General features: G+C 35.6%; 1 protein-coding gene and 1 pseudogene across 7 annotated transcripts in view; one reads left to right on the top strand and one right to left on the bottom strand.

Moving 5' to 3' along the window:
• The window catches only part of LOC148954888 (glutamate receptor ionotropic, kainate 2-like), a 453,254-nt gene that overhangs the window by 15,149 nt on the left and 420,601 nt on the right, over positions 1–17,504 (top strand). The window lies entirely within an intron of this gene.
• On the bottom strand, positions 10,321–16,870 carry LOC148954890 (uncharacterized; annotated as a pseudogene).

The raw sequence follows: 17,504 nt of genomic DNA, 5'->3' as shown, positions 1-17,504 counted from the left end.
TTCCAATTTTTTCATAATTTCTTGAATGAAATTTCTGTATTGTATATGCAAGAGGTGAAAACAATAAAGAGTTTGTTAGTTACTTGCGATTTTTTTCATAATTTCTTGAATGAAATTTCTACATCGTGTATCCAAGACGTGAAAATAATGAAGAGTTTGTTACTTACTTAGAATTCTGTCATAATTTCTTGAATGAAATGTCTTTTTTTTATCCGGGAGGCGAATCCAAGAATGAATTTGCTACTTACTTACAAATTTGTTTCATAATTTCTTAAATGAAATTTCTGCATTTTTTATCCAAGAGGTGGCTTCAAGAAAGAGTTATTTACTTACTTACAATTTTTTTTCATAATTTACTGAATTAAATTTCTGTAATGTGCATCCAAACGGCAAATTCAAGAAAGAGTTTGGCACTTACTTACTTACATTTTTTCTCTAATTTATTAAATGAAGTTTCTGCATTGTGCTATCCAAAAGGTGACTTCAAGAAAGAGTTTGTTACTTACTTAAAAATGTTTTCATAATTTCTTGAATGGAATATCCGTATTGTGTATCCAAGAGGGGACTTCAAGAAAGAGATTGTTACTTACATAGAAATTTTTTCATAATTTCTTGAATGAAATTTCTGTATTTTGCATGCAAACGGCGAATTCAAGAAAGAGTTTGTTACTTACTTACAAATATTTTCATAATTTCTTGAATGAAATTTCTGTATTGTGTGTCCAAGAGGGGACTTCAAGAAAGAGATTGTTACTTACTTAGAATTTTTTCATAATTTCTTGTAGGAAATTTCTACATCATGTATCCAAGACGTGAAAACAATAAAGATTTGTTACTTACTTAGAATTTGTTCATAATTTCTTGAATGAAATGTCTTTTTTGTTTATCCAGGAGGCGAACTCAAGATTGAATATGCTACTTACTTACAATTTTTTTCATAACTTCTTACATAAAATTTTTGCATTGTGTATCCAAGAGGTGACTTCAAGAAAGAGTTTGTTACTTACGTACAATTTTTTTTCATAATTTCCTGAATTAAATTTCTGTATCCAAGACGTGAAAACAATAAAGAGTTTGTCACTTACTTAGAATTTTTCATAATTTCTTGAATGAAATGGCTATTTTATTTATCCAGGAGGCGAATTAAAGAATGAATTTGATACTTACTTACAATTTTTTTCATAATTTCTAAAATGAAATTTTTGCATTTTGCATCCAAACGGCGAATTCAAGAAAGAGTTTGTTACTCACTTACTTACATTTTTCTCGTAATTACTTAAATGAAGTTTCTGCATTATGTATCCAAGAGGTGACTTCAAGAAAGAGTTTGTTACTTACTGACAAATATTTTCATAATTTCTTGAATGAAATTTCCGTATTGTGTATCCAAGAGGGGACTTGAAGAAAGAGATTGTTACTTACTTAGAATTTTTTCATAATTTCTTGAATGAAATTTCTGTATTGTGCAGGCAAATGGCGAAGTCAAGAAAGAGTTTGTTACTTACTTAGAATTTTGTCATAATTTATTGAATGAAATGTCTTTTTTGTGTATCCAAGAGTTGAAATCAACAAAGAGTTTGTTACTTACTTACAAATATTTTCATAATTTCTTGAAAGAAATTTCTGTATTGTTTATCCAAGAGGGGACTTGAAGAAAGACTTTGTTACTTACTTAGAATTTTTTCATAATTTCTTGAATGAAATTTCTGTATTGTGCATGCAAACTAAGAATTCCAGAAAGAGTTTGTTACTTACTTAGAATTTTGTCATAATTTCTTGAATGAAATGTCTTTTGTTTATCCAGGTGGCGAATTCAAGAAAGAATTTGCTACTTACTTGCGATTTTTTTCATAATTTCTAGAATAAAATATCTGTATTGTGTATCCAAAAGGTGAATTCAAGAAAGAGTTTGTTTCTTACTTACAATTTTTTCATAATTTCTTGAAAGAAATTCCTGCATCGTGTATCCAAGAGGTGAAAACAATAAAGAGTTTGTTACTTACTTAGAATTTTGTCATAATTTCTTGAATGAAATGTCTTTTTTATTCATCCAGGAGGCGAATTCAAGAAGGAATTTGCTACTTACTTACAATTTTTTCATAATTTCTTAAATGAAAATTCTGCATTGTGTATCCAAGAGGTGACTTCAAGAAAGAGTTTGTTACTTACTTACAATTTTTTTAATAATTTCCTTAATTAAATTTCTGTATTTTGTACCCAAGAGGTGAATTCAAGAAAGAGTTTGTTACTTACTTACAATTTTTTCATAATGACATATCCAACAACGGATGTTGATAAAGAATTTATTTAATCTGATACTTAGATTTAGTCAATTTTATCCGATGTATCTAACAAAGATGTTGATAAAAAAAATTATTCACTCTGATACCTAGATTTTGTCAATGTTATCCCATGTGTCTGACAATAGATGTATGCAAATTCCTTTTGTTACATCTCCGATGTTTTAATAGACATTCTAAACGTTTGATATGCTAGCATACTCTAAAAATAATGAACACATTACAATGTAATGCATATTATATTTTTAATGAAATAATGCTATGTAGAATATTAATACAAAAATATATTATGATACATTATTAACATCAATGATCAACTTTGGACATTTTGAATCTTTTCCATAAAATACTTCACAATGTTCTCTCTTGATATTGTAGCAATTGTCTTCTCTTAGCTCGTAATCAGTAGAATAACTATTATTTCATTTTGAGTCATACATAATTTTTACTGGTGTGTCACCGACAGGTTCAATATGCGTTTCGTATTTGATATTATTTGGTTCATTGACTGTTTGATCAATGGTAGTAACGTTTGCTGGCACTTTGTTTTTCATCAATTCATCTTTATATCCCTTAGTGATATTTTCTACCAATGCCCTTTTTATTTTTCTGGCAATTTCACTGTGTATTACAACAATTATTTTTACACAGGTAACAGTTTCGGCACGTAGACAAGATATGGTTTATGATATTAGCATAAGGGTAGGCCTTTCTTCTTTTGACCTTCCGTTGAATGCTAATACCCGAAAGCTGACGATAGGATGTATCAGTAGGTAATGTGTTACCTGCAATAGTAGCAAGAAGTTGTCCTCTATCATCAACAATTATTTTTTTATTGGCATTCTCTTTGAGTGCAATCAACTCTGGAGATCTCAATCTCGCATATCCACCAACATATGAGTTGAATTTTTTGGTACTCCAAAGAAATTCAATTAATTACTGTCATGACAATGCACGTATATGTTTCCGATAGTGCTACCACTTGTACTTATTTCATAGTTTAAATAATTCTCCTTGTCAGCATTCAATGCTACAATAGCACTATCATGTGAACACACTTTCTTAAAATGCACCATCTTCACTTTTTTAAAGATATGACTTATGTGTTTATCGTTCCACTGCGTAAGAAATACTGATTTAATACATGCAATAAACTAGGTACTGTCGATAACCCACCATAAAGTACCAGTGGGAAAGCCGCATCGTGTCTATGAGCAAGCATAGAGTACAATTGTTAGAGTCATAAGCATATTTCATGTCATTTTAAGATACGAAAAAACAAAAGTTGAATAATTTCGGTCAAAAAAAAAATAGTCCAATAAAAAAAGTGCTACTACAAACAGTACTTTTCTAATAGTAAAAGTCTCGACTAACATTTCTATATTATTCTTATTTTGAATTTGGAAAATATTAAATGTGATTTTTTTTGTTTTAAGTATGTTACATGTCATTCTAAGAGATATAAAAAAAAGTTGAAAAAATAAAACATGTTAAAAAAATAATAAAAAAAAGTTAAAAAAAAACAAAAAAAAATTCAAAAAATGGGGGGGGGGCAAAAATTTCGGGTGAGGGGCCCCTTGGAGGTTGGAGGCAGGGGACCTTTGGGAGGTTAAGGTCCCTGGTGGTTAGGGTCGTTGGTGCTTATGATCCATGATGCTTCAACTCTATAATCACCTCACTACTTGATTTGCAAGGATTTCAAAGGGTTGTTCTGAATTTCATTATTAAAATTCTTTTCTTACCATCTACATGTCTCTTAGTATCAACTTTTTAGTACACTATAACGTTAAACCCCATATTAAATTGGCAACATTGTTCAAACACCACTTGTGTATAATAATGTATACATTGAAAAAGTAAAGTCAGGCAAAGTCAAAAGGTTATTCTATCATCGTTAACCCTTTTAATAGATTGATGTTGTTCCAAATTTATAACAAATTGCCTGAGTTAACAAGCCCTTAGGGGTTATCTTAACTGATAATTAGTTTAGCCCTATTTTTACCACCGTCATACGGTCCGATCACTAATTAGGATCATTCACAACCCTATTATTCAATCAACAATTAATATCGTTCATACAATCCAATTCGCAAATGCTATACCCTTTTTGCATATAGAGTTATTTTTTTGGTAAATAATTTAACACTATATGCCAGTCAATTCTAGACAAGATTCATGGTACCTTCAGCCTAGAAGTTATTAGTGTCTGACAATTTTTGAGTCAGAAACACGCACGGCTTGGATGTATCTTTAGTAAAAAACATTATTTATACGAAGAACATGATTTTCTTCCCCTATGACTGAATCCAGTATTTTTTACGGAAGGCGCAATAAACCTTTTGAATACGTAATGTGATGATCAAAAGTTTTGGCTTAGAAACCTGTGTCTAAACCAGTCTGATTGCATTACACAATCTCGCCCATAGTTCCAAAACATGTTTGATCGCTTTATAGGTCTATAATATAAAGGGATTGGTTGCTTTTTGCAATCTCGTCCCTAATCTCGTCCCGCGTCAAGAGGACGATCACTACTTCCATTAAACCAAAAATGAGCAAAAATTAAATCAAATAATCTACCAAGCGTGAAACTACCACAAATCAGCATTGATAAATAAATAAAACCTATAACGAACAGAAATTGGAATAAATAACCGAGTCCAACTCAAAACGAGCAGAAATTAACATGGGCAGGGCTCAAAACCTCTATGCCTTCCCAAGGCCAGAACATAATTTGCACTTTACTGAAAAAAAATGAATATGCATTATCAGTTTAATATACATATACTGATATTTAGTAATCAAAATGTTAATATTATTTGATTTATTAAAGTTACAAAAGTAAAAACATTTATATTTTTACAGTAAAGCGTAAATTATGTTCTGGCCTTTGAAAGGCATAGGGGTTTTGAGCCCTGCCCATGTTAATTTCTATTCGTTTTGAGTTTGACTCAGCTTATTTACTTATTTTACGTGTTATTTAAGCCAATTGAACCTTGAACCTTGCAGCATTTAACTTGTCACTTTATTAAATAAAAAAAACGAGTTTTTTCAGCTGAAAGTAAGGAGCAACAGCAAAAGCTTAAAACGAACAGAAATTATTAAGTGTGTGAGAGCGGTTGCCCTCTCTTCAATACCTAGCTCTTTACGCTAAAGTTTGACATTTTGTTTCAATTCTTTAAGGATGCCTTCTGAAACACAAGGGGCATTTAATTAGAATAACAAGCTTTTTTAAAGTTCTAAGAAAAACGTTAGCGTAAAGAGTTAAGTATTAAGGAGGGGGCAACCCCCCTCATATATGTAATAATTTTGTTCATTGTGAGTTTTATTGTTGCTCCTTACTTTCAGTTGAAAAAAAATTGTTAGTTTATTTAATTTCTGTTCGTCTTTAAAGAATGCCAGGAAATCTGGCTTCCCCTCCATGGAAAATTCCCTTCCCTCAAGAAAAACTCCTCCATGGAAAAATCCTCCCACGTGACTCGTCTACCGCCAGAAAAATCCCTCCGAAAAATATCCGTATAGTTCCCAATAACTAATACTATTTGTAAACAATCAGCAAAGCTCATTGCATGCAGCCCTTCTCCCAGGGATTGTGGGGGGTCAAGTCATCCTCAAGGAAATCGGATGAATTCAAGGTAAAGAGGGACGTGGGAGGGGGCTAGCTGCCCTCCAATATTTTTGGTAGCTTGACAAGGGCACTATAACTTTTGATTTCCGATCAAATGAGCCCTTTCCTGGTCTTCTAAAATTACTGGTTCAGTATGATCCCCCCTGGGAAAAAAAAGAAACATGCATCCGTGATCTTTCTTCTCGCAAAAATTGCAGAATTTCGTATTTTGAATAAAGTAGCTTGAAACTTCTACAGTAGGGTTCTCTTATATGCTGATTCTGATGGTGTAAATTTCATTAAGATCACTTGATATTTTGGAGTGTTTCCTCTTTTTTCAAAAATTGGGCAAACTTTCTCAGGCTCAAAACTTTTGATCGGTAACATTGAACTTGATTAATTTTATATATTTTGAATATAAGCATCAAATTTCGATTCTACTGAAGTATCTGTTGATATCAAAACTCTATCTCTTAAAGTTTCTGTTACTATTGAGCCGCATCGCTCCTTGCTTAGAGTTCATTACCCCTGAATGTTTGAAACTTAAAAAATTTGTATGTTTTGAAAACATCAATTTTTTTTTATGAATATAGATGGATATATGTTTGTGAACAGTATCTAATGTGTTATCAGAATTCGTTTTTAGAGTTTCGGTTGATATTGGTTGAAATAGCTATTCAGTTACAGTTCAATACTGTAGTTACAGCTTAGTTACAGTTTATTAGCGATGTTTGACGACATGAAAAGGCTTTTACAATCTTGTCTATTTTAGTATTATACCGGGTCATATCGAAAATCTGAGGGAAACTACAGCCTCCCTCAAATTCCTGGGCCTTACGATCTTAAAGTTTAGGTTTATGTTTTATTTCATCAAATAAACAAAAAATGAAGCCAATGTAATTAGAAAACACTACGCTAGGGGAAAAAAAATTTTTGCTAACGCATAGCGATTACAAACATAACTCTTCCTAGATCAACCTATAATAAATCAATTCCAGAAACAAATAATAAGGAAAAACAACAAAAAAAACTAAGCCAATCCCCTTCACTTACACACTTCCAGAGCAATAACCATCATCAAATACAACTCCCAGCCTCCCCCAGCTCATCCACCCACTCCCGCAGCCCTTCAACCCACTCCTCCCCCCGCCCATCTACTCACTCCTCCACCCTGCCCATCAACCCACTCCTCCCCCCCCCCAGCTTCCGCCTCCTTCCACTCACTCCTCCCCCCAAACCAAAAACTCTAAAAAACTAATAAAAACAATAAACAACTAATTCCCCAAAAAATATTCATTTAATTTATTTTTAAATTGAGGAAGATGCTCAACCGCCCTAACGCTCACAGGAAGTGAATTTTAAACAGAAGGACCAAGATACTTTAAAGTAAAACCTGATCTCACACTATTTTTAAGCTCCACAACCAGATTATCACATCTTCTCGTATCGTAATCACGAAAATCACTGTTGAAACGGTAGAGCTCCTCAAAAATTTGTTGGACTAGATTATTCACAAAATTATAAACATATATGGCGGCTTGGTAGTCTCTTGTCTGCCCAACATTAAGCAGCCTTAAAGATTTAAAACACGCACTGATGTCTTTCACATTTTGTATATTCTTCCCAATCATTTTCGCTGCTTTATTCTGTAACACTTGCACACGCTTGTAGTTCACATAAAAGTTGCTGCTCCACACGACACAACCATATGATATATACGGGTAAATGATTGCAATAATATCGTACGAAAAATACTCTGGGGCAGAACATGCTTCAACCTTCTAAGCGTTCCTACTCCACGTACAATTTTTTCTGAAATTGTATCGCAGTGAAGTTTCTACGTTAGATTAGAATCAATGAAGAAACCAAGATAGAATGAAGTTAATTGGGCAATAGGCTTTCCACGCAGCAAGACTTTACCGCTTACATCAACAGACTCACCCACTCTACAGAATGTCAGTAAAAACGTCTTCTTTACATTAACACATAGCAAACTTAAACCCATAAGCACCTCCAGTCTTTTCAGGATATTATTAGCTTTTTCTATTAAATCATCAACTGATTTTGCAAATACTGTTAGTGCAGGGTCATCAGCAAAGGAAGTAATGCATTCATCTTACAGATAAAAGTCCATTATAACCAGATAAAGTAGATAAAGTAAGGGGCCCAGCACAGAGCCGTGTGGCACATCACACTTCAAAGGAAAAGAAGATGAGACTAAGTCATTTAACACAATTTTGAGGGACCATTGACACCATTGACATTGATAACTTCATTGACACCATCTTAGACAAATTCCTTTGATTCCAAGATTTCTCATTCGGTAAAGCAATACTTTGAAATCAACCATGTCAAAGGCTTTTCTGATGTCAATGAAAATAGACATAGGTATGACACCTAAGTCTAATGAACAGTTTACGCTTTGAACCAGGTGCTGCAAGGCGTGTGCCATGGAGTGACCCTTGCGAAACCCGAACTGTGTCTGGCTCAACAGACTGTTAGTCTGAAGGAAGTTATATAGTCGTTTATGCACCAGTTTCTCCAGTATCTTTGAAAAGATAGGTAGACTTGATATGGGTCTCCAGTTTTCAATGTCTGCTTTGCGACCGCCTTTGTGTAGTGGAATGACCTTCGCCACCTTAAGCTGCTCCGGGAAACTTCCCATTTCTAGAGAAAGGTTGATGATACACACTAGACAGGCAAGAATATATCCCAAAATCACTTTAAGAGCTCGCAGGGACAAACCATCAACACCAGCAGAATTGGACTTAAGTGAGGCACCGCTTTCTTTACTTCTTCATACGTGCATGGCTGGAACTCCATGTTTAATGTTTTACCGTGGACATCCCTGATAGTGTTACACTGTATTTCATTATATTTATCAATAAAACTAGATTGCACTTTAGAACCAATATTCGAGAAAAACCTTGCAAACTTGTTTACAATTCCAGTTGTATCATCACGGTTGCAACCACCCAAATGAATATCTGCCATGGTCTCTTTTCCCTTTCCACCCATGATCTCATTTCGAACATTCCATGTTTTTTTCATATTTCCTTTAGTTTCCTCCAGCTTATTACCGTAATAATTAGACATTGCGTTTCTCCTCATTTTATTCACCAGATTCCTTTGCTTTGTAAATAAAATAAATTATTCATCACTTTTGGAATCCAGATATAATTCATAGAGCTGATTTCTTAATTCTTTTTGCTCAATTATCTCCTCTGTAATCCATGGTTTACGGGGAACAAGCTTCTTCTATTTAATAACTTTTACTAGACATGTTCTGTCACACGTAGGGGTAATAACTTTCATAAGGTGACTCAAGGCTTTCGTAGGGCATTCCTTCTCTTCGAACACTGGGCTCCAGTCTATTACACACACTTCTTCTGAGAACTTTTGAAGATTCCCTTTTTTCATCAGCCGAATTTTTAGTTTCTTTTTCCGGATTCGTTTCACATCACAACTAATAGCGACTGACAGTGGAAGATGATCAGACCCAGGAAACATAATCACATCAGGAAAACCTAGGTTCAAATCAACTGAGCGAACAAAGACAATGTCAATTATCGTTGCACATTGACTTGTAATTCTAGTCCGAATATTCAAAAGCGGATATAAGTCATTTGACATCATCAAATCTTAGAAATCGCCATTTTGACTAGAACGATCCAATAAGTTAAAGTTAAAATCACCCATCGCTATGTGACTAACACAAATTGAGACTTTTTCTAGGAGCTCATTAAATCTATCTGTAAACTTACACAAGTGAGTGCTGGGCGGCTTATACAACAAACTCCTTATATTTTTTTATTGTTAAAGTCTAGTTCCACTGAAGAAATTTCCACCTTGCCTTCTCTCCCTACACTAAGATCCTCCCTTATACCACTCCTCATCCCATCCTTCAACAAGAGCGCAATGCCACCACGGCCCAACGAAGCCCGATTCTTCCCGTGTAGGTTGTACCCTGGAAATGCATAAAGCGAAAGAGACTGGTTTTCGCACAAAGTGTTTCCCATAGCCCTACAACATCAAAATGGGAAAATAAAAATCATCTAATAACTGAAGAATATCTAAGTAGCTTGATGTAACATGGACATTCCACGAGCATAAACGTAGACATTGGTTTTCCTGAAGGGACAACAAATCATAAGGCGCACGCAGATAAATACTATTTCTTGTCGGCTTTAACTGGGTTATCTGAGAATCATCATCATGGGCAACTCCTCTAGATAGATAATCCTCGAGGTTAAATTTCCCGACTTCAAACTCAGTCATTCCTTACCAAAAACAAACAAAAAACAAAAATACATAAAAAAAAGCAGTAACACAAAGGGAAAAAAAAATGAAAATTAAATAGAGACAGAAGAATAAAAAACAACAACAAAAAACACAAACAAACCATAACTTCTTATACTAAATGCAATCAGCAATAGACCTTATTTTCTTTATTGCTTACCCTTCACTAGGCTTTGCCAATATCAGACCCTAATCCGACTACGCATTATGCTGACCATACTTGTCTTTAGCCGCATTCAAAATGTTCCGACGACGCTTTATTAGGGACTCCGCTATAAAATACCAGTAGATGCAAGTCTAGCTTTTACTTTAAACACTTTTCGGGCTACATCTTTGCTAGAATATTTAACAATAATCGGATCAACTCTAGTAGAACTTTCTTCAGTCTGCGGGATCTGATTATTCAGGCGGAGACGGTACATATTGATCAGATCAGAAGGCGAGGGTTCAGTCAGAGGCATTTTGCTGTTCAGAATTTGAAGTATTGCCGTGGGGACTTTCCACATTGGGTAACTGTTTGGCCCAATGAAATACAAGGCTGTCAAGTAGGGACTCCTGATCAAAATCATCCAGCTTTGTTTCAACTCGAATGATTCTGTCCTCGAGGTTCTCAATTTGAGTTCTCAGATTCTTTAAAGCCTGCTCAATTTTCGCAAACTTCGGATTAAACTCGAGTGAGACTGCATCATAAACCTAGCTAATTATTAGTTCAGCAGGCTCTTTCATTGACCTTGCATCATTAAACTTTTCAGTCACTTCTTGCGTTATATTTTCAAGCAAATCACATTTCGTCTTCTCTAGCTGGGTTTCAGTTGCAACTAATTGCTCATAAATTGGAGCAACGCTGGAAGAAACTAAGGTGGACCCTACTTTATCTCTAGCTTTCAGGGCTAAAAATGTCTTCGAAAGAGTCTGATAAATTTCAGGAGTATTTGCAAGCTCGGCAAATGCTTTTTTAACAGCAGTAGTGGATGAATCAGTCGTTTTAGGGTCATATTTTTGAAGATTCGCAACAATGTGCCTGAATTCATCGTGACTTCCCTAGCAAAAAACGATGTATATAGGCTTCCCTTTTGAGTCCTTATCCGGCTGAATAACTTTTACTGGCCAAAGGGGATAGTTCTTGAATTTAACCAGCGCAAAATCAAACTGCTTGAAACGCTACATTATTATTAAAATCTGATTAGAAGGATCCGATAAACAAGACAAAAAAGACTTATCTTTGAGTGAGGGCCGAGCCTCACTAATGAATCCGAGTGGATTCCAGATCCAACCTGTGTGAAGTCGGCCCACCTGCCTTTCCTATACGGCACTGAACAGGGTACGTTAACGCACAGCCCCTAAAACTGCCAATTTTACACTAAAATAGTCCTTCGAAATAAGATAATCCAATCAAACACAGTCACTATAACCAAAAGCCAGTTTATCACAGGTAATTATGGTTGTGGAGTTTAAATAAACTCGTGAGTTTAAATGACATTAAGCTCACGAAATCCAAACTATTCGATTTTGACAAATATTACTCTAGGGAGATACCATCCACCCCTTTCACTTTATGCAGGTAGGCATTTAAATGTGATACTTTATTCCACACTAACACATTTCTGCAATAGAGTTGAGTCATTACCCTTATTACCGCACGCTTAGTCAAATTTCTTTTTTCCCAAATAAAGGGATGTTGAGAGGTTAAGTGCTGCGTCCTTATCGACCTTAAGAACCCGCTACGAAAAGTTGGCAAATTCACCCTAAAATACTCTTTTTCGGGTTTCAGACATTCCCTCCCCCTAAGAAAAGATCTACTGACCCCCATCGGCCTCAAAACCTGGTTTAAAAATATACAATAATGTATAGCCCATAGTAATACTACATATACGCTTAATATAAAACCGTTCATTTTGTATAAACACTTGTTTAGAGACTGATATGCCACCACACTGAAGAATGATCTCTTTGGCTGGGAGGCTATTCAGATCGTGTTTTAATAGCTCTAATCCGATTCACTCTCACCGACTTCTCACTCGTTAGCCTTATTAAGACTATTTGTGCCAAAATTTAGTTTGGCAGCACAAAATGGAAGAAACCAGCGCTTTTTTTAGGTACAATCTGTATTTCACATTTGTCCTCTTAGGAAAAACCTAGAAAGGACTAAACCTAGCCCATTGTAACCGAAAATTTGCAAACCCGCTAAAAAAAAACAAAAACTTTCGAGCAAGGAAGAATTGCCATTTGAAACTGATTCAGGACTGGTAACTACTATTTCGATTAATCTTAATGATAAAGGTTTGTTGCGAAAACAAACTTATTAAAAAAATAGACTGAAATCACAACCGTATCCAAAGGAGGAGATTGATGGTTTAACCCCCCCCCCCCACCAAATTTTGTTTGCCTCATAAAAACGTAATTAAAATTGATATAAGCCAATTTTTAATGTGTTTTAAAGTTTTTTCTGTCCCACCCCCACTGAAAAATACCCTCTCCTTGATACGGCCTTGCTGAAACTACTTAAAAATGGCGTCGGATTGGAATGAAAACAGCACCATTAGAATCTTCATAGCGGGAAACTCCGTTTAGGAGAATTACAGTTCCCCATCTTGACCATCTTGATGTGTCTTCTTTGTTTTCTTTAGTTTTTCTTTTTTTTTGTCGCCACTTGTACAGCCCTGAAATATTATAGAGAGAAATTTAAAGGTTCATTTGAGAGAATTACTGTGTCTACGTGTTTTTTAAGCAATAAACCTTGGATTTTATTTTTTACAGAAACAGCATCTTCATGTATATATATTCTAACATAAAATTGTCGCTAATTACATCAAACAGATCAATGGTAACGGTTACTTTACTGATTCCAAATATATGAGATTCACTAAACTTAGTGTTTAGTGAATGCAAGCCTGAAAATTAAAGGCTACAAGCCTGAGAAAAGTTGCCTAATTTTTGAAAAAGGAAGAAAACACCCCCTAAAGGTATAAAAATCTTAATGAAAATCACAACATCAGATTCAGTGCATCAGATAACCCTACCATGAGGGTTTCAATGAAGAATGATCACGGATGCGTTCTTATTTATTTTTTTTTTTCAAGGGGTGATTGTATCAAACCAATGGCACTAGAAAATGGAGATAGGGCTCATTGTAAGGGAAATTAGGAGTTCTAGTGCCCTTTTTAAGCTACTAAAAAGATTAGAGGGCAACAAGCCCCCCCCCCCCTTATTTTCCACAAAATCATCCGATCAAAATTTTGAGATAGCCTTTTTGTTCAACATAGTTAAAAGGTCTCAAAGCTATGCCTTCGGAGATCAGATGAACCCACAGCCCCAGGGATAGGCCCTTTTAGTTATAAAATTTGCCCGTTGTTTACGTATAGTATTTGTTATTGTGAAATATGCAGACATTTTTCGAGGGGGAGGGTTGCTTGGGGTGGGTTTCCAATGTAATACCTTTCTGTGGGGAGGGAAATTTCCGGGGGTGGACTTTCCAGGGGAAATCTTACACAGGGGGAATTTGACAAAGTTCCTATAAGAAATTCTTTTCTTACTTTAGACATTTTTTCTTAGTTTATCTTAGTCAACTGAATTTTTTATGTGGAGATGCTCCGGGGCAATTCTCTGGGGAAAATTTTCAGCGTGTGTGGATTTCAGGGAAGAAACTACCACGGAAAGGGGGGTTTCCTGAGTCAAAAGAAAAACGATTAGAATTTGAAGTATTTTTCAAATAAAGGTATGCTAAGGAGAATTTTTCAGGCTGAATCGTTTGCAAGAAATTTTTCTGAGGGGAGAGGGGGATTTTCAGGCAGGGTGGAATTGTTCGGAAGGCATTTTACTTGGGGGGGGGGGTGTCTTACGCGGGAGAAACTTTCCATAGAGGAGTATGCCGCGGGGGGAACTTTTAATAGAGGATGAGCCAAATTTAACGGCATTATTTGAAAAAAGATGAGAAATTAAATAAAAAATAACAAGTTTGTTCAACTGAAAGTAAGGAGCAACATTAAAACTTAAACCGAACACGAATTATTCCGTATATGAAGAGGTTATGCTCCTCCTCAATACCTTGCTCTTTACGCTAAGGTTTGACTGTTTGCCCCAATTTAAAGGTATTGAGGAGGGGGTTGACCCCTTCACATATGGAATAATTTCTCTCTGTTTTGAGTTGTAGTGTTGCTCCTTACTTTCAGTTGAAAAAACTTTTTTTTTAATTTGATTTATAATATACGATACGAATAAAAAAAGGGGAGGGGATCAGAAACGTGTTGTACATAACAGCAAGACTTGGAAGAGGGAAGGGGCTCGAAAAGCTTTCTGAAATACAAGCATGCTAAAAAAAATGATTTTGAAAATTAGCCTGTAGAAGGATGGGTGAGGGGTGGGACACATGATGTCATAAGGAGATGAGCTCTGAGCTTGCGATATGGATCTATACTTCTTTTAACTTCCTCATTTCTAGCCAAATCCTTTTCCATACGGTCTTTTGTAAACATCTGTGGATTTTTTTTTCTGGGTCCTGAAAGTTAAACATTATTTTGAGCCTGTCAATCAGTATACTATAGTGCTGCCTATAATAACGGGCAAATAGGCTCTAATGTATTATGTTTTTTTCTCAAAGGCACTTCATATGGAAGGGGTAGTCGTATAAATATCGGAGGGGGCTCATTCAGTCGGATATCGAATTCCTAATGCCCTTTTTAAGAGTCAAAAGTGATCACAGGAAAACCAGGCCCACCGCTCACGCCCTTTTTCCAAAATGCTTCCGATCAAAATTTTGAGATTGACAAAAACCCCTAAGCTCCTGGAACAAGGGCTGTAATCTATGCAAGTTACCTATTGTTAACATGTAAGGTTTTTGCGTGGGGAAAGAAGGCATGCTTGGCCCTGGGTTTCCAAAAAGGCTTAGGGTATTAAGGTGAAACTTTAATGAAATGCTGAGAGGGATCCCGAACACAATCAAAAGACACTATGTGCTTGCTGGTTGTCAAAAGGAGGGATCAGCAATAACTAAGTAACGGCAGAGGGTATTAAGTTAAACTTTCTAAGTATATTGAGGGGATAGTGAAGAGAGATTTGGCACCCTTTTTAGGTGCTCCACATCTGGCGAGAAAATAGGGCATTTTTGATTCTGGGTCTTCAAAAAGGCTTAAGGTATTAAGGTCAAATTCTAATAATATTGAAAAGGATTTCAAGCTCAATCAAAACACACTGTGTGCTTGCTCGTTGTCAAAGGGGAATATCGGCAATATCTAAGGAACGACTGAGGGTATTAAATTGAAACTTTTAAAGTATGTTGATGGATAAATGAAGAGGGATTGGTAGAAAACCTGTCCCCCTCTCCTTGATTTCTTAGGTGCTCCCTCTGCTCAACACTGATAAAAATTTTTTAACTGTCATTTTGTTCAAACTAGTCAAAAGATCTAATGGATATGTCTTCATGGATGCCATGCCCCCATTGCCCAGGGGCAAGGATTGTAACTTATGCAATTTGCCAATTGTCTACATGCAGGATTTGTCAGTAGGCAATACTATAGCGTGACCTATGGTGAAGTGTAATAAGGCTTCAACTTAATATTGAATCTATGTGCATAGTTTATCAAAAAGGAGAATCTGCAACTTCTAAAAAATGGCTGAGGTTTTTAAGTTGAAACTTAATGAACATGTTGAGGGGGATGTTAAAAAGTGGTTGGAGGGCTGCCAGTCCCCTCCCATGTTCTTTTTAGCTGCCCTTTGTTCGAAACACTCAACCACAATTTTGAAATAGCCGTCTTGTCCAAAACAGTCTAACAGTCAAATACATATGCCTTTGGGGGTGACTTAACACCCGACAGCTTTTGAGAGAGATGCGAAATCCAATCAGAACATACTGTGTACAATCTGATTGTCAAAAGAGTGTATTATCAATATCTAAAGAACAGCTGAGGGACACTTGTCCATAACAGCTGAGGGATATCTTATGGACAAGGCCATATCTACGATTTTTTTGGTGGGGGGAGGTTACAAAAGGATTTTTTGGCGATGTTTCACATTTTTGTTTAACGCATTAAAAATTTGTTTATATTCATTTTGTTACCTTTTTACAAGTCGGACTAACATTTCAGGAGGGGGGGGTCTAAAATCCTACCCCTCACCCCCTAGATACAGCCTTGGTTATAGGGGATCTTAAAAAGTAATGGGAGGCCAACCAACCCCCTCCCCATTCTTGATATCCCCTCCCGTTTACAGTGATCAAAATTTTTAAAAGCAAATTTTTATTCAAAATAGACAAAAGGCCTAGTAAGTATGCCTCCAGGTATACAATACCCCTCCCCCAGCCCTCAGGGCAAGGATTGTAAATTATGCATTTGCCCTTTTTTACGTGCAGAACATATCATTAGGAAAAGGGGGAATGTTTGATTTTGGGTGTGTTCTAAAAGGCTAAGGGTATTAAGGTAAAACTTTGGGGAATGTTGAGAGGTATGCTAAACTTAATCAGAAAATATTTTCCGACTATCTGTTAGAAGGTAAAGATAAAGACCCTGAGGTGGCACTGTGGACTGGAGCTCTGTTTGGCAATATGGAGCCCGGGGTTCAATTCCTGCTTTCAGAGGACTGGAAAACATACCTGATACCTGTCCTGGTAAAAAATATCCAGCAAATTCAAAAGTCGATTCAACGCACTATGCATCATCAATGCTTCTAAAGCCATGATTCCCAACGTGGGGCACAAGCCCCACCAGTCGGGCATACAAATATTTTGGTGGGTCATGGGCAGGACGTGCACCCTTCGGTTGACAATGCTCTAGAGCAGGTGGCCAACCCAAATTATCTTGCTGGCCACTTTGGAAATGCATCATAACTCCGTGGGCCGGATATAAAATTATATACACCCATATTAGATTTAATCCTATTATAGATAGTTTTTTGAGTGACAAATTGAAAAATAATGAATTTTTATTAATTATATTTACTATTATTTTTAGATATAAACATAGATAATATAACAATGATACTAAATGCACATTGTAAAAAATATATGATACCAAAAATAAAAAAATAACGAAATAAAAATAAAACCATAGAAAAATATTTATTTCACTAGTGCGATATTTGTTTCTCCACTTTTTCACTTAGCTTTTGCAAGTCGATGTCAGTTTTTGCACATCGTAATTGGTTTTGAAGGTTAGCGTCCATTATGTTTGAGCTGTTTTGTGTTTGGTCAATTTCATTTTCTAAAAAAAAAACGATTCGCAGGTGTAAGTTGAACCAAAAGTACTATCAACTTTTTGTGCCAAATTTCATGAATTGGATAATTTTCCTTATGTGACGTAAATGTTAAAAAA

The sequence above is a fragment of the Artemia sp. Qi Xiang Cuo genome, chromosome 2 (genome assembly GCF_049724085.1).
Source record: "Artemia sp. Qi Xiang Cuo chromosome 2, ASM4972408v1, whole genome shotgun sequence".
NCBI classification, from domain to species: Eukaryota; Metazoa; Arthropoda; class Branchiopoda; order Anostraca; family Artemiidae; genus Artemia; species Artemia sp. Qi Xiang Cuo.
Note: the sequence above shows the minus strand (reverse complement) of the source record. Positions and strands in the feature narration are given on the sequence as shown.